The 24112-nt window shown below is 40.4% G+C and overlaps 1 protein-coding gene across 1 annotated transcript in view; it reads right to left on the bottom strand.

Annotated features, from left to right (window-relative positions):
* NEK7 (NIMA related kinase 7) overlaps positions 1-10576 on the bottom strand; it is a 162769-nt gene extending 152193 nt beyond the window's left edge. Inside the window, exon 1 of the mRNA XM_047840327.1 lies at positions 10320-10576. The gene's annotated coding sequence lies outside the window, so the exon portion shown is untranslated. The remainder of the gene's footprint in view (positions 1-10319) is intronic.
* Between the last annotated feature and the right edge of the window lie 13536 nt (positions 10577-24112).

Raw genomic sequence — 24112 nt, 5'->3', positions numbered from 1 at the left:
ATATAAAAATGAACCTGAACTTAATCCAGGACTTCAATACCTTCTTTGTCAAGCTGCCTCTTCTTACTATATGAAAAAAGAAGGGGGCAGAACTGGTCATAAAGAAAAAGGGCCTGGACTGATTGATAAACTACAAATCAAGAAAAAGGTGTTAAAGAAAAACACTGATAGAAAGTAGTTTTTAAATGACCAAGCAGGTTTTCTTGAATAAAGAACACAACTCGCATGCAAAGATCGGTATCTAATGACAAGAAGGGAAGTTAGAAGCGACTCAAGCATCAGACACTTGTTATCAATGGAAATAAGACAGTCATGGAAAAAGGAACAGGTTACTCATCATGATGTTCTTGAACACTTTCCAGCGTGGCTGGATAGGCAAGGCAGGAGAGCTCTGTGCAGCCAAGCCCAGGAACAGGACTGAAAACCACAGGAAGGACTGAGGTAGTGGTCACTGGAGGCAAAATCTCTGAGCGCAGGCAAAGGGTTTTTGCCCTGAAGCAGAAAGCAAACCATCTCAGAGGTAAGGGAAGTGGTAAGCTTTCACACCTAGCTGAGAGAAATACTGTAGAAATGCCAAAAATGGTGAGAACAGCCTACGCTATAAGCAGTACATTAACAAGGGACCATTTGTCGGGATAGAAGAACTAACACTAGACATGCTATTTTCTTTCATTTGCTTAAAGTGAAGTTTTCTCTCCTGTAACTAGTATACTAGTAAACTATATATTTATTTATAAATACATACTATTCATTTACAAAATATTTATACTTTATCTAGTTGATTCTAATTGCTTTGTAAGCATCATTTCAATAACACCCATCCACCATTTGAGCTGAGACATGGGCACCCATGCTAGAACAGCCTAATCATTAGATACAATCTGTGCCAAGCGGCGGCACACCCCAAGCCAGAAATGCTAGCGGTAGGAATGGGCTCTCATTATAAACAAAAGTTTTCTCCATTAAAAAAATATTTTTTACAAAGACCACGTGGCATTTCTCAGTGTGGCCTGAGGAACACCTGCCTTACTTATTGTAAATGTAGGTTCCCATCACAGTCTTTTTAAAGTAATCTCTACACGCAACATGGGGCTCAAACTCACAACCCCGACCGAGAGCAAGAGTCTCATGTCCTACTGAGTGAGCCAGCCAGGTGCCCCTCAACTTGTTTTTAAATGTCAGTGCTTGTACTTATCCAATCAGAATCTCCAGACACAGACATTCTGAGGACTATAGTTTGAGAAACACAGTCATAGGACAAATGCTTTGAGAATATAACTTGTCTTGGTAGTAGCAAAAAAGTCACCCATATATTCATAAACAGCTCTAAATATTTTGTAAATTACCTTCACTATACAAATAGATGTAACTATTTCAAGAAATCATGAAATAAATCCTTTAGGATTCATTTGATTAATCTCTAATCATTCTGCTTTGTAAAGCAGAACTTTCACTGAAATAGGAAACACATATAATAAACAAATTGAGAACCAACTTCTAAGAGACAGACATGACTACAGAAATAAAGGAAACAGAACCAGTCATGTTCTCTGAACCACAGCAAGAGAAGAAACTAGAGGGAGACACTGGCCAGTGGCACTGCCCAACATTTTGGGCTTATATACAAGAAGCAATAGGGGCATCCAAGTTATTTTCAATATACCAAGATGACAAACAACATGAAGGCTGGCTTTTATGAATCAAGGTGTCTAATATAATGAAATACGTGTTTACGAAACATTGATCAAACCACCACTCATGAACTTTCTGGCCTTTACTCTCCTACCTACTGCCTCTAAGCGCTCCTTCCTAGGAGTAGCCTCCATATCTCTCCAGGGAGACAGCAATCCTGTTGTTCCTCACTTTAGATGCGAAAGAAATACTTCACCCCTGCACAATCAGGCAGGGGTGATTCACTCAAATATTCGCTGACTTAAATCATGGCCCTGATAGGGGCAATCAGAGGTACAATGTCATCACCCCATCAGCAAGTCTTTATTGAGCACGTACCATGAACAGAGCAATATTTTGTTAAATCAGGAGGAGTGAAAAAAAAAAAGAAGAAGAAATCATGCGCCTACTATTGAAAACGTTACAAAGATAACACAAGGCAATATTGACTGTTATGGAATCAAGCACAGCATGGATTAGCAAGTTTACATCCTTAGGTTTTAGTTTATTTTCACAATAAATGAAAAGGTCAGTTTACACAATTTATAAGTTTCCTTCCAGTTCTGAGAACATCTGATGTAGTGAATCATGCACTTAAGGTCTCCTAAGGGGAAGCACAGGATGATAATGGTGAATGGAAAACCTGATTTTAGAAGGGCTGTTTAATGGCAGCACTAGGATACTAACTACAGATTACATATGTACACGATAATGTGGGTGTCTTTATCTCTTAGGTACAATTTCTTTTTTTATTTATTTATTTTGAGAGAGAGAGAAACAGAGCACATGAGCAGGGGAGGGGCAGGAAGAGAGGGAGAGAGAGAATCCCCAGCAGGCTCTGTTCTGTTAGTACAGAGCCCAATGTGAGGCTCAAACTCACAAACTGTGATATCATGACCTAAGCTGAAGTCAAAGAGAGGATGCTCAACCAACTGGGCCGCCCAGGCGCCCCAACTCTTAGGTACAATTTCTGCACAAACTTAAAATATTCTCTTCAAAACAAAAAGGTCAGAAATCTAAAAACCTGTACAGTAATGAATCTAAAAGAAAAAGTATAGATCTTGCTTATTAAACCTTAAGTGTAAGAGTAACTGTGTCCTTAAAAGAGTACCAGAGACTCATACAGAGACACATGGTAAGAACACCATGTGACAGAGGCAGAGATTTCAGTGATATCTGTCTAAAGCCAAGGAACTTCAAGGGATGCCGCCAACACCCAAAGCTAAGAAAAGGCATGGAACGCCTTCTCCCTAGAGCCTTCACAGACAGCATGGCCCTATGCACACCTTGATTCCTAATATCCGACCTTCAGAACTATGAAAGAATAAAATTCTGTTGTACTAAGCCACTCAGTTTGTGGTCATTTGTTGGGGCCGCCCTAGGAAACTAATATAGGTGTTAAGAGACAGGGTCCAGAGCATACAGTTCCTGGACCACGGCAGTCACAGTATGGTTCTGGGGGCCCCCAAAAGAGCAGTATCTTCCTTATTGTGGCTGTGTCTTCGTTAGGATGGTGACGGTGCACTGTCCCACTGGCAGCCTTACGATCAGGGATGAGGCAGCAACTCCCTTGGTGGCCTGGTAATGGGAAACCTTGCTGGAAGCTCAAACTCCGCCCCTAGCCCCTGCCCTGCAACCATCAAATACTATTAAATACAATGTCATAAATTCCTTCCTACATATAAAAACAGAGAATGATTACAGGAGTGATAGGAGAACTGCCTGATAAAATACAACTCTTCATCAACAGCTGGTATTTTAAACACTCAAGGTCATAAAATGATAAAGCCACGTTGAAAACCACATGACATTTAACAATGAAAATATTTATCGAATGTAGAAACTTTATTAAAACTTTACTTTAAATATATGTTGAAAACTGTTAAAAATGCCAGTTTTTACTGAGTACGTTCCCTGCCATACTATTCTTAATGTGTTCTAACACCAGACTATAAAGAAAACAAAAGTGAATTTGTACGTTGCCATAAGAAACTGAGAATAAAATATCAATTGTCTCCCATAAATTAAACCATCAATAAGCATCCTTTCTGTATATCTTTCAACTAACTTGTATTTGTTAAATAACAAACCATGCCTATAAAGTGTTTGCAATAAGGGCATGTCATTTTCCTAAAACAAATTACCTATTGTCCAGTTCTGGTGTCCTCACGACAGTATGCAAACAGATCACATTACTTTACTGTATGGTCCACCAGCTAGATATAAAAAGCAATGGAAAGTTTGCAATCCCTTTCGTTTTAGAAGTACAACAACTTTTCATAAACATATCTGTTCAATTTTCCCAGTCCTAATGTAGTAGAGGATATGTGGCTTTGTTATGGTTACAACCACAACAAAAATTACAGTAATCTGCCAGGTAAATATGAGAATATGAGGAAAATATTCTCACGATAACAAAAAGCAAAACTGTAAGACTACCAGAAAGAATATTTTTAATTTTGCCATTTTCAATTAGTATTTAAGGATCGTTTTGCAACTCCCATTTTTCATTATCCAAAATATAAACCCCCCCAAGCCTCTTGTGTTTTTTCCTGCCTGAGGAACCAAGGATTAATGCCTTCTCCCCATACTCCAAAAAACATAAAAACATTCTCAAACATGGGAACCAGTAAATTATGAATATGGAAATCACAGAGCAGAGAGGAAGAAGAATTCAAGCAGAGAACACAGAACAGACAGCAGACCTAAGGCACAGTGGGCAACAGGGCCTGTCATCGGAAGAAACTGAGAACAGCAGATGCGTTTCCTACCACTGAAGGTCCTAAAAACAGAAATAGGTGAAATGAAACTAACACTTAGAGCCTACTATCATACCTTTACATAGATGTTTTCATTTATTCCTCAAAGCAATCTTACCTGAGCTGAGAAAACCGGAGTCCCAACCAATCAAGTAATTCAACCAAGGTCATAGAGTAAGAGGCAAACCCAGGCTTAGTCTTTTTCACATGATGGTAAACACAGAAAATGATCAGTATTTGTGCAGCAGGGTTGGATAAAGGAAAGAGGCTCCTTGTAGCTGGTGGCAACCAGCCTGGAAGTTCCGAATGCCCTAGGCCCTACCTGGCTACCCGGAGAGACAAATACTCTGGCACACCCAGAACTCACTCCTGGCTAGGGCTAGGAAACTCCACTGAGTGATGTCAAAGCCATTGCATTTTCCATTCCATTCTCTGGCTTCTCAGCAGCTGCACCCAGGTCAGCCTACAGCCAATTCTTAAAACAAAGGGAGGAGGTATCCCACACACAACCCAAGCCACATACACCCTGACTTCAGGCCCTCTCCAGTAATTTTTTTAAACTGGGAGAAAGTCTTTTATAAAAGACTACATCAATTTTTTCTAAACAAAAAAAAAAAAAAAAAAGAAGAAGAAGAAATCTGCCCACTGTCTTGCTCATGCCAGAAATTCCCCCTAAAAAGTAACAGAGGCAGTCATTCCAATCAGCTTAAAATAAAAACTATGAGTTAAAGAAACACACCAAAATACATTTATATTAAAGTGTTATCTGTCAATCAAGCAAAGATTAAATATATGACATCAGATTCCATCTTGGTTTAGTAAGAGAGAAGCTAGAGAGGAGCACATTCATTCAGTGTCACAGGATAGGTGTGGGGACCCCAAGAGGCAAAGAATGATAGAAAACTTTGAAAAAGCAGATAAATCTAAAAGAGGTTCTAAGACTTATGAAGTCTCTGAGATGAAACACAAAATTGGGGTATGAATAACTGGGCATTATTCTGAGGGGACTGGGAAAGATCAAGAGATTGTCACAAGCATCCAAGAACCAAAAAAGGCTATGAAATACTCCTGTGGAAAATACACATCAAGCCAAACATCAAAGGTCAAAATCTTATTTAAATCTTTGGTATTACCTTCTAGAGCTGGGGTGGGCCTCCAGCCTATTTGTGCAAATAAAACTTTACTGGAACACAGCCAATGACAGAGACCATACAGCTCACAAAGTCAGAAACATTTACTCTCTTGTCCTTTAGAAAGTTTACAAACCCCTGTTCTATACAAAAGCAGCCTGGAACGAGAAAGTTACCCTTAACTACTCACTTACATTGATTATCAACAGAAGACCCATAGCAAGATTTACAGAAAGGTCTATCTCCATTAAGTAACAGTATTTCTAAATTTTTACAGACCAATTAAATAAGTTCCATTCATTTATACCCTGTTCTGATTAACACCGTGGATAGCTATTACAAAACAGTTCATTGTGTAAGCTCATTATATAAATAATACGGCGGAGCTGTTACTTTGACAAATGTTACAGTTTTCCTGCTCAAGAAAAATAAGAAATGTTTCATGATCAGGGCCCCTGGGCAGCTCAGTCAGTTAAGCATTTAACTTTTGATTTCGGCTCAGGTCATGATCTCATGGTTCATGAGTTCCAGACCCCGAGTCAGGCTCTGTGCTGGCAGTGCAGAGCCTGCTTGGATTCTCTCTCTCCGTCTCTCTGCCCTTCCCATGCTCTCTCTCGTGCTTTCTCTCTCGCGCGCTCGCTTTCTCTCTCTCTCTCTCTCTCTCTCTCTCACAAAATAATAAACTAAGAAAAAGAAAAAAGAAAGAAATGTTCCATGATCATCTATCTGCCATCCTTATTCTCACTGCTCACTAAAAACCGTGAAACACATTCTCTGTTTTCATCAGAATGAAAAAATATGTTATGAAGATATGTAACATGTGGTGGTAATCAAATTATTAGTCATCAAAAGAAGAACAAAGGGGCGCCTGGGTGGCGCAGTCGGTTAAGCGTCCGACTTCAGCCAGGTCACGATCTCGCGGTCCGTGAGTTCGAGCCCCGCGTCAGGCTCTGGGCTGATGGCTCAGAGCCTGGAGCCTGTTTCCGATTCTGTGTCTCCCTCTCTCTCTGCCCCTCACCCGTTCATGCTCTGTCTCTCTCTGTCCCAAAAATAAATAAATGTTGAAAAAAAAAATTTTTTTAATAAAAAAAATAAAATAAATAAAAAAATAAAATAAAATAAATAAAAAATAGAAATAAAATAAATAAAATAAATAATAAAAATAAAATATAAAAAATAAAATAAATAAAAAAATAAAGTTTTCTAAGAGTGAATTGTTATACATTAGTTTTACACACGTGAAAAAAATTCTCAACTGCCATTATATCCTGCAAATAAACATATTTCATTACAATTATATAACCAAATGTTATGGGGAGCCTGAGTGGCTCAGTCGGTTAAGCGTTTGACTACGGCTCAGTTCATGATCTCACGGTCTGTGAGTTTGAGCCCTACATCAGGCTCTGTGTTGACAGCTCACAGCCTGGAGCCTGCTCTGATTCCGTGTCTCCCTCTCTCTCTCTGCTCTTTCCCTGCTCACGCTCTGTCTCTCTCAAAAATGAAATAAAAACATAAACAAAAAAATTATAACCAAATGTAATTTACCTATATTCCCTACAAAAATGAGGGGAGGAGGAATTAAACTGAAACACTCAAAAGTATGAAGAAACACTTCTTAAAGCATCTAGCAATATATTTATGAAAATGTCAATAAAGTAATTGCAGATAAAGCAGTTCAGAGAAACGATAATCACATACGTCATTTCCAAGACATCCTCAAGTATTACACTAAGTATATTACCATGTTTTATATATAATGTACTAACTAAAATTCCACCCACAAAACTCTAGAGCAAATACCTGAAAGGACAAATATTTTAATTTGAAGGAAACCAGGAATGTAGACAAGAGAGCTGCTTTGTGTAACTGCAGCTACAGTGCAAATTTTTTAAATACCAAAACCTATTTTTAAAAAAAAATCAAAGGAAACAAACCTGAAAGGAGTTTTGCAACCTATTATCTAATTAAACAACTTCTTTTCCAAAACTGCATTTAATCACCATTCTCTCTTTTCAGATACCCTGAATGGTGGCTACCTTAGTAACACTACAGAGATACATTTTAAAACATTAGACAGTTTGGTTCTAGAAACTCTGCAGACGTCTCTAATGATATCTCAGACCACATCTTTATGGGGGAAAAAAAAAAGGAAATCTACATTTCAGTAAGGGCACACTAGTTGAGAAGAAAAGAGCACTTGAATGTTTGCAATAAATCAGAGCTCAAAACTTTCTATTGTAACTAGCAGGAAGAGGAAGGGGAGGGAAGCGAGAGATTAAATACTTACATACACAAACTATAACCACGCTTTCAGTCATTTAAAACGACAATTCTGATTTTTACAATTTGGGTACGTTATTAAGCTGGCCTTAAATCTCCTCTCCTCCACCAGTATGTTGCCATCATACCATCATACCAAACGTGCTTTCCTCATTCTTGGAGTAAGTGCTGTTTTATTGCACTGGAAAAGAGCTCTTGAAATTGTCCAGCCTAAGTGGGAAAAGGAATGGAGGGTGCTACAGGTATGATCTTCATAAACGAGCCTGAATAGTAGTTCCGAGTACAGAATAAAACTGCACTGAAGTTACGCTCTTTCCTTTTTAAATTGATAAAGATTCTTAACCGTGGAAGATTCCCAAGTAATTGTGGAAGAGTTTAACAGTTTAGATTCTGACATTCCCTGGTTTTCGTTTACAGGTAATTTCAGAGTAAAACTCCGTGAGTCCACCTGGACATTTAGTTTGATCACCTTCGTTTCTTATCAACTATAAAGCTTCAATCACGGTGGTGAGTCCAAGATGCAGCTCAATTATGAAACGAGACGTACACGACGGGTCAGAGAAAATTGGAACTTCCTTTCCTTTATTCTTACGTATCTATTTCTCATCCCTCAGACTGGGAACCCTCCACCAGCAGACATCCTTCCAGGAGGAACTTTCTCTCCCGCCTCCGAGCCCAGGGCTGGGGTAGGAAGTACCCGCCCTCCCGAGCGGGGAACCGCGGTGTCCTCGCCGCTTATTGGCTGTGGAAGCCGTCAGTGCCGCAGAGGGCGGGGCCTCCCGGCAGAGAGCAGAATCTCAGGCCCGCACCTCTCCGAGGGTCCGTGGGCTTCCCACCCCAGAGAAAGCAGCCAGCCTCCACTAGGGGTTCCTTCCCCTTTATTTTGCGAGCCCTCCTCTCTCAACGTCCCCATACAGTTTCTGCCCGTTTGACTCCTCCACGAGGCAATTTTTTCTAAGCTCCAACATCTCTTCCCCACCCCAACAAGCTCCCAGTCTAGGACCAAACAGAAGATGCTGTGGTTTGGGGAGTTAAGCAAGCTGTGGACTGGATGTCCCGAGGATAGCAGAGAATTCCTTCCTCTGTAAATGATAACTGTTTAAGTTTTATGTTAACTGTTTTAAGTGCATTGGCCTTCGGCAAGCATTAAAGCCAAGAAAACTCGACACCTCTTCAGTAAGAGTTGCCACTTTTCAAAGTATTACAGGGTTCATTGTATCTCCTGTTTAACTATCCACCGTTTTCAGTGTTTTGTCCGGTTGTCCCTAATACTAGGTCACGCCTGCAACAGCTCAAGCTCCTGTGCAAAATAAATTTATCATACATACATTCTGTACTTTATCCTATAGAGCAACCTGGCAAGAGACACAGCTATCGCCTGCAAGGAGTGTGCATACTTCTTGAAACTACAAACTCTTTGGAGGAAGAATTAGACACAGTGGTTCTGTTATGATGGATACATGATGTTCTACAAACTACACGCATTTGATTTTTTTCAACAGCATCTTTATGATCAGCAGAGGAGGAAAATCATTTCATTTTTGTAATGTGTTTCAGACTTTCAGTTCCATCACCAGAACTGCCCCATGATGGGAGCCTTATTGTAAAATAAATACAGTTTTAGTATTTATCCCTAACAAGGACTACAGCTATGAGAGAACACGATTTATCTATTTGATACATCATTTCCCAAGGCCTACAGCATACAGGAAAGAGACAAGAAGGTTCTTCAGATCTCACTGCAGCATCTGCTAGGTTGTGTTGCTTCCTGACACCGTCCTTGGGTAATGTGGCCAACTCATTTTTCTTTCGGGGGGTGCCCTTCGTCTCTCTAGCCTTGGCCTCAATTCTCTATTTCTTTTCCATTACCACGATTACCAGCAAAGTTCTCTATTGCCTTGCAATCACTCTAATCCTGACAGGGTCCCGCTAAAGCCCATTCTCCAACAGGTCCGCCGTCCTCTACTTCTCAAGCCACTTCAGCTTCTCACTTAGCTGCACGGCTCCCACCACCCACAGTCTCCAGTGAACTTCACTCCTCTAAATCTGGCTGCTGCCGAATCCTGACAGCTGGACTTAACCAATCGGCGAGGGATAAATAACCGACGCCGCCAATGAGCGGCAGCCGGGGGGTGGGAGGCGGGACTTCGCCTAAGTTCCTCGGGTCCTGAAACCAAAGACCTGTTGCCGCCGCCGCGGTGGCCGCGGAGTTTCTTAGTTACCGCGGCGCCCACGGCGGCCGAGGCCGCCAGAGCCCCCGCCGGGCACAAAGCTCCTGCCGCCCGCCCCCGCCACTGCCAACGAACTGGACTGAAACCCCCACCCAGCCCGAGTGCGGCGCGCCCCGCCCCACCTCCCCCGGCGGGGGGGATCCCGGAGGCCGCCCCGCGCCCTCCCGACCTCCCCCCCCCCCACCCCTCCCGGCTCCGCAGGCAGTCCCACCCGGCCGGGGCCGCCCGAGACCCCGGCAGCCACTCACCAGGAAGTTGGGAGTTTTCCGTTCTCCTGCCCGCGAGGGACCCGGGGCGTGCGGGCGGGCGGCTCGGCCAGGCGGCGCCGCGGAAAGGCCCGCTGGGCCGGGGGCTGTAGCTGCGAGGCCGGGAGCCGATCGCCACCTCCCGCCGCGCCGCCCCCGCGGACGCTGCAGGCGCGGGCCCCCACCCTGCGCAAGGAGAGGCGCGTCCCGAGTGTGAGCCTAGCGGCGGCCCATCCTCCCGAGACTCCCGCTCCTCCTCCCGCGGCCGCCGCTGTCAGGAGTGTAAACATCCCGGCATCCCCGAGGAGAGGGGCGGGGCGGCCGCCGGCCCCTCCCCGCGCCCCGAGTCCCGCGCCGCAGGTCCCGCCGGCTGCGCGCCCAGGCCTCCCGCTCTCCTCCTCTAGGCGCCGTGCGCCCCGCCGCTTCCCCGCTGGAGCCGAAGCCGTCGGAGGGGGCCCCTCTGGCGTGTGGCTCCCTGTTGTCAGGCCTGGCGGGATGGGCGGGGGGTGTCCATCTGCCCCCCCCCCCCCAGCCCCCTTCCCTTACTTGGGGCCAACTTCTCTCTGGGCCGGGTCGGCTGCTTTTTGAGAACTTGTCTTTTATCCATTTATGTTCAAATTACCCCACTTGCAAGCAGTAAGCCGAACCGGTGACGTCCCCTTTCTTCTGGATCACAGCGTTTTGATCCCATCCTCTTTCACTAGGTGGTTTAAACTGACTATGCTAAGCACACCTTACATTAAAGAGGCCTAGCTTAGAGAACAATGGCTTTTAGGACATGTCTGAAAGGTGAACGAGGTGGTTTTGCATTGGGAATCTTTGGCGGGGGGGGGGGGGGGGGGAGGAGAGTAGGGGGGGAGGATACACCAGAACCCTAGTACAGGAACTGCAAAAGGCTTTACTACTTCGATAACTGGACACGTATTACTGGGAGACGACAGCTAGGAGGCAGTATGGAGTCAACCACACTTTGATTCTAATCTCAGTTCAGGGATTATTAACTTTGTGACCTGACCTCAAGTTATTTTACCTCTCCCGGGTATCGGTCTCTTTGTATAACGAGAATAGTAATAATACTCATCTCTAGGATTACGGTTAGAAATGAGATAAGCAAAGTGCTTAAATACAAGAGCCTAACATGTAAGTACTCATTAAGTAGTTGTTACTGCCCTTAGGTCTTTCACTAGTTGGACTTACCTACCAAAGGGTAGAGAGCCAAGAATGAGTAGATTATAGCTCAAATACTTCAAAAGTTAACGCTATGTAGTTAATATTTGGAAAGTTTATTTTCAGCAAAAAATAATAATAAAGATCTCAAGAAAAGATGTTGATTCGATTGGCTCAAGAAGTAATAATAAATATACTAGGCACTGTTCTAAGTAATGAAGATACAATACTTACCAAGATACAAAGTCCCTGCTATCATGGAGCTTATATTGTAGTAGAAAGGCAATCATAATAATCAAAAGCCAGTAAATACATACTATGTCAGATGGTGATTCATACAAAAATGAAGCAGGGTAAGGACACGGACAGGGAGCATGCTGTTTGAAATATACTTATGTGGGAAGGCCTCTGACATTAGAGCAGACACCTGATGGAAGTGAGAAAATGAGCCATGAACAGCAAATGCAAAGATCCTGGGGAGAAGTGGGCTTGGCATGTTTGAGGAATAACCAAGAGGTAAGCATAGCTAGAATCCAGTGAACCAAGGGAGAATACTAGCAGATGCGATCAGAAGAGGGGGTAGGTACAGGAAGGGGCAAAATATAGAACCTTGTTAAGTTTTAGAATTTATTCTGAATGAAGTGGAGAGCCAGTGGAGGGGTGACCAAATCAGACTCAGTTTAGGAGAGAATAGCTGCACTTTGGGAATAGACTGCAGAGTCAGAACAACTAGAAGAGGAGACTATTCTAATGGCCAGGTAAAAGATATTGATGACTTAGACCATTGTGGTAATAAGAATGGTCAGATTCCAGATATATTTCTAAGATGCACCGGTTATATTTGTAAGATGCAGCCAACAAGACTGGCCAGTGGGTTGGATGGGGGTAAAAAAAGGAGGCAAAGATGAAGCCAATGAAGTTGGTATTTGAACCAGATCATTCTGCCACATCGCACCAAATTAAAATCAGTCAAATAAGAACAGTGTCACTTGAGTCATACATAGGCAGGAAATAGTCATACTTTTGCAGGAAAAATAATCAGATATTGCCCAGGTAAAGACACTTCAACCTTCCTACAGGAAGTAGGATTAAAGCTTGGGGGGAGGGGAGCTTTTTGTTTGTGTTTTACTATCTTTTGCACTATCTTTTAATAAGTGTAGATAGATTGATAGATAATAAAACATCCCAGTTGAAATAAATTTCAGATTCATCTACAGACCAGATATTTCATTGGTGTGAAGAAAATGCATACACCTTATGAACACTGATAAGCAAATAAAATGAGCTCAGGAAGCCCTCGTAGTCACAAAGACTTTGTCTAGGAAATATCCTATTAGTGGCTACAAGGTGTCCAAAGTATTGAGATCATCTGTGTGTGTCCTATTCCTTCACTTGAAAAGACGATAAAGTTACAGCTATGTAGTAGTAACAACCTTTCAAAGGTTGTTAAGATTGTCAGACCTGAATCCACTGCACTTTCTCCTTGTGACTTTTTATCACCTTATGTGGAGGTATGGGAGGGCTGCCCACGCCACCTGCCCCTGGCCTGGAGCAAATGCTAATGGAAAAAAACGAGAGATCTGGCCAAGGGGGCTCCTCTAGCCCCACAGAGCAGAGTTCTGCTTCTATTCATCTCCCACGCAACCTTAATCCAAAAATGCTGTTTGGATCCACGAAACACCCTGATTGTAATCCTTTACTTAATTACCTAATGAACTATGTTTATACCTAATTACCATGTAATACATGCCATTAACTATCAGGTTAACTTTGCTGTAAATGATATTTGATTATTATACCTAAAGCCTGTCAGTTTATACCAAGTCTTCATATTTTATTATTCGTATAGCTTTGCTGGCCCCCCACAATTAAAAATAAAAATTAAAAGTAGCATTGATTACCAAAACCATTTTTATCCATAGACTAAACCAGACCAGACGTTACATATACCAGGTTCATTGTAAATTCACCTCCTCTGTAAGGAGAGAAGCTTGCTAGAAAAAAATGTTTTTCTAATGAAGGATGATGAAGTAATATTAAAAATAATTCTCCTTTGAAAAAGATCCTAGCCACTGGGGTAGACCAGAAATGTCTAGTCTTCTGGACTCACAAACATAGGGCTGGCAACAGGTGTACTTAAAAAGCTACTAGTGATATTGGCAGCCACTGAATTTGGCAGCTAAATGGTGATGAGGCTTAGTCAAGCTGTTGAAATGTCTGGACTAAACTGGGCCAAGAGGAGGAAGTCAAAGTGCAGACTGCAGACAACCCAGGGGAGATCACTTTTCTCTAGTCCTGGCTGTGGTCACTGTACAGTGTCAGAAAATAAATCTTTATCTTTCTTTGAAAACACTCATGAAAAATATTAGAAAGCTGTTTTTTCACTTTAACAGCCCCTTGCAATTAATTTTCAATGGATCATGTAAATGAGCTTCCTATGCAAACAATAAAACAAGCTTTAATTTTATTCTCACATCAAATCCCTAGAATTCAAAATCAGAAGGGCAACTCTGCTATGTCCCCATGATCTAGTTATGGTATTCTGAGAGTACAGTTCATAGTTAAAAGTTGTGGTATGTGTGGGGCGCCTGGGTGGCTTAGTCGGTTAAGCGCCTTATTCTTGATTTTGGCTTAAGTCACGATCTCACGTTTCGTGAGATCGAGCCCTACATTGGGCTATGCCCTGACAACGGGGAGCCTGCTTGGGATTTTCTCTATCCCTCTCTCTCTCTTTCTTTCTCTCTCTCTCAAAATAAATAAACATTTTTAAAAATTGTGGCATGCTGACAGTGGCTTTTGCCTGGCTATTTTTGCAGTAGTTACAAAACTGGGGAAACATTTTAATGTACCATATACATATTTTTATAATATATACTCTTAATGTAGGGAAATGTAATGTTTTATATTGGTTGCAAAACAGGAAACAATACAACTAGCAGTCATGTTCGTATTATGATTTTCTGTGGTTAACAATCCAGTTGAATTTATGCTTTTTTGTCTCCTTAATGTAAAAGCCAGAAGGCCAATATGCAATGGGCCAAAAGTCAAAGCAATGAAGGAAATACATTTAAAAACGACTTCCCTTTTCACACTTGTACACTCTATCCTTGATTTGGAGCCAGACTGTGAGGCCATTTCACAGGACACACTCTCTTCAAACAATGGTGGCCTTCTCACAGAGTGTTCCTCAATATCTGTGTTCACAGAGATTTGTGGTGATTTGCTCATCAATCCCAAAGATAATTTTTAAAAGTACAGGTTTCTCTAGAATATTTTGTGTGCATGCATCCACCCTGAGAAAGGGATGTGACAAATATCCTGTGATTTCACAAAGCAGAATGGAAAGGTGTCCAAGAGGTCTACCTAATCTGTCCCTTTCCTCTACATCTTCTGACTCGTCAAGCTCTTTTTTGTGCTTTTCTCCTAAGCCTGGGATGCACCGTATCCATTCAAATCCGAACAAATGGAGCAATTTTCATTTTTCCAAATAGGAAAAAAATGACGAATAATAAGTGTTTCTCTTTACTTTTAGTATTTCCGCATGGTTAAACCGAGAGACTACTCTCAGGCTACAGATCTGAAAGTACGTCCTAACAAAGTCAACGCAAGAGGTGAAAAGTTGCATTCCCTATTGTTTTTATCTTTCTAACCCTCTTTGCTGATACTGAAGCCTTATTGCTTAAAACATACATCTCACCAATCTTTTCCTCAACTGTTCTCCTTAATGCCTGAAGTGTACTTTAAAACGCTTCAGTAATTATTTCTTAAGAAGTTCAATTGTACTGTTAATGTTCAATCTATTTGGAAATACAGGATGTGAGTAAAGCCAGATTTGGAATCATGCCACATCAAACTCACAGACATTCTTAAAGCCGGCTCTTATTGTCTTTCTGACAATAAGCCTAGTTAATCATAAGCAGTCTCAATATCCTCCACAATTTTGTCACTGAATTCATTGTTGGGTAAAATTCAAATTATGGAGACATTTTATTTCTTGTTTATTATCTCTATCATATCAGCTTTTTCATCTAAAAGTTAGTATTATGTAGAGGAAGGAATACCTAAGACAACACTCTGCAGAATAAAACAGTATCATTTCCAGAGCTTGAGAATTTGGGGGCAAAAATCAGAAACGTGCTTAAAAACTTGATGAAGTGCAGGTTCTCAAAATCAGGGCAAGGACCTTTAAATTCATAAACCATTCAAGTAGTGAAGAAGGCAAGCCAATATTTACCTATAGGCTTATGGGATAATCCGTTCTTTGAAAGAGTAGGAGCAAACAGTAGACTGTCAGCATGGAAACTGCAAACAGTCCTAATTGGACAATATTGTTACATTTGCTCATCAGTGTTATTTATCACTATATCACTAATGGATTCATTTAATCTGTGGAACTTTTAAATCATTTCCCAAAGTAATTTATATATAAATATATGATTATTATTTTTGTATATAGGTTATTTTTAAATGTTATTATAAAAGCTTATTTTGAAGTTGTATTTTAAATATACACGTAAAATTTATTTAAAGGTTTTATATATGTAAACAGCTTCAAATAATAATTTCGGGGGCCCCCGGGTGGCTCAGTCAGTTGAGCGTCTGACTCTTGGTTTCGGCTCAGGTCGTGATCTCGCAGTTTGTGAGTTCAAGCCCATGTCAGGCTCCATACTGACAGTGCAGAGCCTGCTTGGGATTCTTTCTCCCCCTCCCTCTCTGCCCCTCCCCTGTTCATGCTCTCTTTCTCTCTCTCAAAATAAATAAATAAAAATAACAATAATTTTAAAGTATATAAATACACACACACACATACACACATACAATGCATAGTTTGGGCAACCCAAGTATGCAACTATTTAAAATTCCATTTTTTTTCTTTGTTCCTTTCTTGCTCAAATTGAGAGATAAAAGTAATCACCTTTTTCTGAAGACAAATAAATAATAAAATATCACTTCTTTGTGTTCTAAATTAAGTGAAATTAAATACTTTATCAGGTCTATATCTTTAACTCTTAAATAGACAGATATGTTTTACTCTTTACAATAGGAAGTTTGTAGAAATAGCATAATGTAAATTAGAGATAACTGGGGGAAAAACATGAAAATGAATTCTGTCATGTTTTGGTTTCATGAGACATGAATTAGTTTCAATTTCCTGTATGAATTTTTAAAAAATATATTTCTATTGTCACTACATAGCCAAGCCTTTATTTCTAATACCTAACTAACAATATTTTAGTCCACTTACTCTCTTGAAATCTAAATATGTATAGCGATTATATTAAGTCAGAATAATCACACCATCTGAATCCTTGCGGCTCATTGTTTAGCCTCTAAAAGCTAGAAATCTACTTTTATCACTTTCAGAACCTAATATTTTAATTCCCTTTGTGGATATTCTATGTATTTCCCTATTTCACAATTCTTTGAAGTTACGTGTACCTAAATGCTACAAAAATCAAAAGCAATACCCACATCTGTTTCTTAACACATGTAGAGATAATCAGCTGCTACATTAAGAGATTTTCACACCAATAAGGTGGCAGCAGCTCATGAGCCAGTTCTGGGGCCAGTACAACTTGGGGATAGAATTCCATCAGTAGTTCACCTGTGGGGTTCTCCCTACAATGGCAGAGTATGATGTGATGCAAAGGAAAAGATGGTGGGACCAAGGTGCGGAATGTAGGTACCAACTCTAACAAAATGCGTGGAGGGTTTCCTGTTATCACGGCCCAAGATAGCAAAGGGAAAATGAAACTCCTGTATTAATAGACTTGCTCTTCTCCTTCACCGGTGAAGACAGAGTAGTAAAGTGTCCTCAAGTGAAACACGAAAAACTTCCAGAAGATGCAGCCAAGAATAAACTGCAAGAAGGAATCCCTAACTTTGCAGAACAGGCTCTCAAATACCCTTCTCTGATGAAATTTGAAATTGAATTTAGCTCATCTCTGGCCTGGTTTAAATATAACCTGTCCCAAAACAAGATGGGCTAGAATCACATAAGCTTACCTATTAGTTTACGTAAATCACAATAAGCTTACATAGTAGCTAGGTAGCAGTCTGGCTCCAGGAAAACATGGAAAGAAGTCCAGTTTGTCCTTGTTTCACTTTTATTCCCCTCGGTACAGAGCTTTGTTCTTATTTGCCATCGTGGATTAACTGTACGTGTTTACTTCTGTAGTTTGAAGAGTACTAAGTGTTAGTGCGTATCACTGTGTTTATTTTTCTGGCTGAACCTTGTGATTAGTATGCAGGCTTCTGTTCCTTTGGTTCCTAAATGTTTTTTGATCTTTGATATCCTTGTCAAAGTGTATATGCTTTTGGGGGAAAGCCACAGCACCTTTGAGGAGGAGCAGACAGTCTGAAGAGAACAAAGAATGAGATGCTCTACAAGGGAATAACAAGAGGGGACCCACTTTAGATTGGACAGTCCAGGAATGCTGCGCTGAGGAAATGACACTTAAAGTAGCAGCTAAAGGGTATGAAGGAGCCAGCAAGGAGAAGCAGCTGCCCTGATATGCAAAGGCAGCCACATCTGTCTTTCCTCCCTTCCACACGGAAGAAATGCAAGCAGGAGCTTACAGCCTCAGTTACAAAGATGTTAACTCAGTGGCTTCATTTTTATTAACTGAGAAATGGATTACTACTGATGTAATAAATAAAGTTTCCATCTGTGAAAAGGAAAACTGGAAAATTTTTCTACCAAGAGCACCTCAGAATTATGCCAATGCTTTGGGAAGGGTATATAATTATTCTTTGCTGCTTTTTCTCTTGCTTTTCTACCTCTCTCCCTTCTCACACCTTCCCTCCACCATCTTCTTCCCTTCTTCCTCACATACTTCTTCCTTCCTTTCTTCTTTCCTTCCCCAGACTTATTTATTAAATGTTTCCCATGAGTTAAGATTCTAGTAGATTCTGCAAATACAGCATTTCATTACTTCTTTTTTTTTTTTGTAACATTGAACCTCTGTGAGTTGGAATGCATCCCATAATTAATGATATCTTAGAATCAATGAACTTTGATACAATGGTACACAGAATGAATCTCTGTTAAAAAAAAGAATATTCTGATTGAAATCTGAGTCTGAAATACAAATTATAACTAAATTATTATGCAAGGATTAGTGAAGAAGGCACTAAATCAAATTTTTCCTATTTCTTTTTAAGTTCTATTTAGATTTAGTTTACAATTCAATGTTTGCTGGTTTCATTGTTTTAATAATTTTAGAAATCTGAAAATAATGGGAAAATAATTTTGAGTAAACCTCGAAAAGCACATCCAGTAATTGGCCACTATGAAAAAAGCATTTATCACCACCAAGTGGCTGAATAGCTTAATTGCAGGAAAGAGTATAGAAGGAAGGTAGGTAGGAAGGAAGGAAGGAGAGAGGGAAGTGGGGAGGGAAAGAAAGAAAGAAAGAAAGAAAGAAAGAAAGAAAGAAAAGGGGAAGTGAAAGGGGGAAGGGGAATGGAAGGCAGAGAAAGGAAAGGAAAGGAAAGGAAAGGAAAGGAGAGGAGAGGAGAGGAGAGGAGAGGAGTGGAGAGGAAGAGGAAGGAAGGAAGGAAGGAAGGGAAGAAAGAAGTTGCCAAGCAAACTCTTAAATGTTAAAAAAAAAAACTCTCCTAGGTGATAGCAAGTAGAGTGTATTGAGACTGGTTATAATCTCTACATTTCCAGTAGAAAAATTGAAAAAGAATAATAAGTGCCCAGAAAAGGTGGGCACTTGTGAAGAAAAAGAGAAAAAGTACTCCTTTATATATTTGTGATTGTATTATCTTGGAAAAGAGTTCCATAAAAATGTGTGTGTGTGCACACATGCACACATATATGCACACACACATACACATAAGTCCAATCAGACGGATGTGAAATGCATGCATTTGCTAAAGTAGAGGTCCAAGGAAAGATACAGCTCAGGGGTTCTCAACCCCAGCTATACAGACCTCATCTGCAGATATTCTGCTTCAATTAGTTTGAGGAGTCTTTGATAATTAATACTTTTAAGAAGCTCTCTAAGGGATCTTAATGTTCAGCTTAGGTTAAGAACCATGAGTAATTGCTATTTATTGAGCTCCTACTATGGCTAAAACTCCATAGTAAGTACCCTTGGGGGATATAAAGGGTTAAGGAATATAAAGTTAAATACTCTGAGGGGTGTAAAGAATAAGTTCTATAAAGAACACACAATAATATGATCCCCAACCACCATAAACTCTACCACTCTCATTGCTAAGTATTTGTGAGACTGGTATTAGATTAGTAGTGTCATCTGTTGGTATCGGCAGGATGCATGTGAACCTTCCATGTGCATACACACACACACACACACACACACGCCCAAATAACACATTAATAAGACACGCATAAAACATCGAAAGTCTCATGATTTGTTTCATTGTGCTACACAAGCAGTACCCTCCACCAGTGTTTCTCAAAATGTGGTCTGCATTAGAATCGTATGGAGAGCTTTTTTTTTTTAATATTTTTTTTCAACTTTTTTTAAATTTATTTTTGGGACAGAGAGAGACAGAGCATGAACGGGGGAGGGGCAGAAAGAGAGGGAGACACAGAATCGGAAACAGGCTCCAGGCTCCGAGCCATCAGCCCAGAGCCTGTCGCGGGCTCGAACTCACGGACCGCGAGATCGTGACCTGGCTGAAGTCGGACGCCCAACCGACTGCGCCACCCAGGTGCCCCTGGAGAGCTTTTTAAAAATATCATTGCCCTACCCCAGGACTATAGAATTTCAGAGAGTAGGCCTAGGGATTCTAGAAATCTGCATTTTTAAGTAAGCTCCCCGATGATTCTAATTCACAAAAAATTTCCAAACTACTGCTATAAACCAGCATTTTTTTCCCTCCTGGGGATAGTGTTTGCCTATGTGAATGCGATCTTGGGACTTGAGGGTAGAGAGTGATATTATATCTAGGTAGTGAAATAAATAAGTTTTGCCTGTGATCAAAAACATTGCCTTAAGTCTTAATTACCAAATGTGTTAATGATGTATCAGTAATGGTCATTGTCAGGTGCAGGGAAATAGATTAAGTGGGTTGTTGGCTATGTACAGTCCCTACATCCTAGCTGTTATATTCATTGCTTCCCTCTACAGAAGAAAAGTCAACAAGTAAGTCATATTATTATAAAGATAATCTTGGAGACACTCCTATTTTTAAGAAAATGCTTGATATACCTGGTATTCTAACTATTATTGGTAACACATTATTTGCTCAAACTGTGTTCACCACAGTGAACTCAATAGGAATATTTAGGGATATTTTAAAAATTCAAGGGAATCACAACAATATCTGGCATTTGTCAGACATCTTATGAACTACTAACTCAAGGTATTTCACTGTTTGGACATTAAATAGAATTATATTCCTTTTAATGACATCATATCTTTGTCTGCAACTGAGTTCTGAGAGATCGCTGAGATTAAAAAGGAAGTATCACGAGGTAATCAATGTGGAACCAAAAATGATATGGAGATGTCCAATCTGATGCCGAGGTTTAAGAAGCTGTGCAGTGCCCAACAGACATACACGTCTTACTAGTAAGCAATTTGATTGTTCAAGAAGGAAATAAAAATAGCATTTGCTGGACCACTTGGGTGGCTCAGTCAGTTGAGCATCTTGATTTCAGCTCACGTCACGGTCCCAGGGTTGTGGGATCAAGCTCCAAGTCTAGCCCTGCATCAGGCTCCATGCTAAGTGTGGAGCCTACTTGGGATTCTCTTTCTCTCCCTCTGCCCCTCTCCTCTGCTTGCTCTCTCTCTAAAAATTAAAAAAAAAAAAAAGCCTTTGTTCTTTGTAATTGTATGTATTTTTTTTTTTTCAAATGGCTACTAAGTTGTTAGGACATGAGTTCTAAGTTGTTTAGATTTAACTACTTGGTGAACTAAACTGCTAGGTTCTGTATGTTTGTTTCTTTGTTTCTTTGTTTTGCCAAGGATCTCTGTAAAAAAAAAAAAAATTACTGATACACTTCAGGGCACCATGAACTGAGAAAGTCTGGGAATCTCCACAATCTCTACAATCTGATTGTAGCATACCAGTGAATTACAGCATTAGAGCTGAGAATTAGTGCTCTTGACAATCTGAATTTTAATATACCCGAATTTGCTTTGTCTCCATATAACTCATCTATTCAACCAATATTGACTGAAAATTCGCTGTAAAGTACAAAGTACTCAGGGGCACATACTGATGAATGATACAAGACTTCCCTTCTAAAGTAGGCTTTATAACTTTCCTACACAACTATACTTTCTACAAAATGAACTATTTAGTTATAAGATCTTTCTTCTGTGCAACACATGTAAAAATGCCCTATCCCTGAAGAGAGAATTAGAGCAACCATTAATTCCATCACGTTACCATTTTCAACTTCCCCAAATTATGCAGATCTATCAATAATTCAAGAAAACTTCATGTGCCATATACTTGACAATTTGAAGCTGTCAGAGCAATAACTTTAGACAGAGTAGCAAGATGACATTTGTGGCTAAGGAACAGGCAGGCAGACTCAGCATTCACTAACATGATCATTACCCTTCAAGGGTGAAAGATTAGTCACTTCACCTTTAGAGATTCCACTGAGTGTGTTGGGCAACAAGGAAGGAAAATTTTAACTTTAGAACAATCTTATCCCACAGGATAAACACTCTTGGGAAAGTTCTACTAGTCATTTTTTTTTTCCTTTTTTAAACTGACTAACCCCACTAGCATTTTAAATAGGGAGACTCCTGATACCAGAGTAAAGTGATAAAAATTTAGTACTTGAAAATTTTTAAGTGCTGATCTAAAGAATTGTTTTATATTTTACCTCACAGCCAGAACGACTATGCCATTGCCAATGCGGGCCAAGGGGGGCACTGAACCAATTCAGGCCCTCAAATATTTTAAAGTTCTGCCTGACTCCCCAAATTATTATCATTTCTTTTAGTGCGACAGATTTGGACTTAGACAAAAGCATCAGGAAAAACTTAAGCTTTTAAAACATTCCTCCTGTTTCTTCAACGATTCCCTAATTAGACTTTGAATTATTGAATTATCGAGAAAATGACAAAAGAAGGAGGCGGAGAAGATGAAGGAGAAAGAGGTGGAGAAACAGTGGAGGGGAAGAAGAGGAGGAGGAGGAGAAATATGTAAATATAACTACAAGAGACCTGGAATAAGTAAAATTTACGATAGTTCATCAAGGTGAAAACTGAACCTGGCATTACGAAATTTGCCCTTGTGCCAAAGGACTTCCACCAGTAAAAATAGCCATCCTTCTCTAGCTTAGAAGAAAACAACCTCATTTGACACAAGTCTTCTTTGTTGAAGAGATTTGTTGAAAACACTCACTACATCAAATGGAAGACCACCACCTATTGAAGCCACCAATACCTAAGGGTGGAAATAGTAAGCAGCTTTCATCATATGTCTCCTTTGCTCCCCATGTGTGGCCCAAATATGTTATCTCAACATTTCCACGTTTCTTTGTTCTTGCCCCGATTCGTCCATCAGGTGGAAAAGTGGTTCCTCTTTCACTAACCTTATGTGCTTAACCTTATGTGGATTATCTATTTTGTAGATCTGAATATAAATTAAATATGTTCATTTGCATAGGAAATTATAACTGCTAATCACTAGGATTTTTTTCTTAATTTTTTAAATGTTTATTTATTTTTGAGAGAGACAGAGCACGAGTGGGGGAGGGGCAGAGAGAGAGGGAGACACGGAATCTGAAGCAGGCTCCAGGCTCTGAGCACAGAGCCTGACACAGGGCTCGAACCCATGAACCTTGAGATCATGACCTGAGCCTAAGTCAGATGCTTAACTGACCGAACCACCCAGGGCCCCACCATTTAGGACTTTTATAAACGTTTTACCTATACAACCTCCGAAGGTCAACTGGTACTCTTTTCAATCTAAGTGACGTAAGTAGGTAGTGGGTAGGTATTTTGGGGGGAGAGGAGCAGATATTGAGGTTATTTACAAAGCTATTGCTTCAATTCTGAAATACTGAGCTGGCTTGGCATTTGTTACAGGCTGAGTTGTGACCCTCCCAAAATTCATACTGTTGAAGCTCTAACCTCTAGTACCTCTGAATGTAACTATATTTGGAAATGGGGCCTTCACAGGGATGATTAAGTTACTGAGAAGATGTGAGGGTGGGCCTTAATCCAATCTAACTGGTGTCCTTAAAGGAAGAGAAAATTTGTACATACAAAGGAGACTAAGGATATGTGTGCACAAAGATAGTGTGAAGAGGCAGCAAGAGAGCAGTCACCTATTTAGTCAGGGAGAGAGACCTCACAGGAAACCAACCCTGCCGACATCTTGATCTTGAACCTCCAGCCTCCAGAACTGTGAGAAAATACATTTCTGTTGTTCAATCCACCTAATCTGTGGTATTTTATTATGACAGTCCTAGCAAACTAATGTGGCATCTTAGGTGAATAACTAAAGTGTATTTGAAATCTTACCATGTTACTCAACCATGTTTTTGTCTGTTATACAAGCCTCCAAAAACCAGAGGAGACTCAGTTTTCTTAATTGAAGAACCCAAATGGAGGATGATGTGTAAATAATTGTTATAAAAGTCTTCAATATTCCCCATCAGTAAGAATGCTGGTTAGAATTTT

Source organism: Prionailurus viverrinus, chromosome F1, assembly GCF_022837055.1.
Source record: "Prionailurus viverrinus isolate Anna chromosome F1, UM_Priviv_1.0, whole genome shotgun sequence".
Classification (NCBI taxonomy): Eukaryota; Metazoa; Chordata; class Mammalia; order Carnivora; family Felidae; genus Prionailurus; species Prionailurus viverrinus.
Note: the sequence above shows the minus strand (reverse complement) of the source record. Positions and strands in the feature narration are given on the sequence as shown.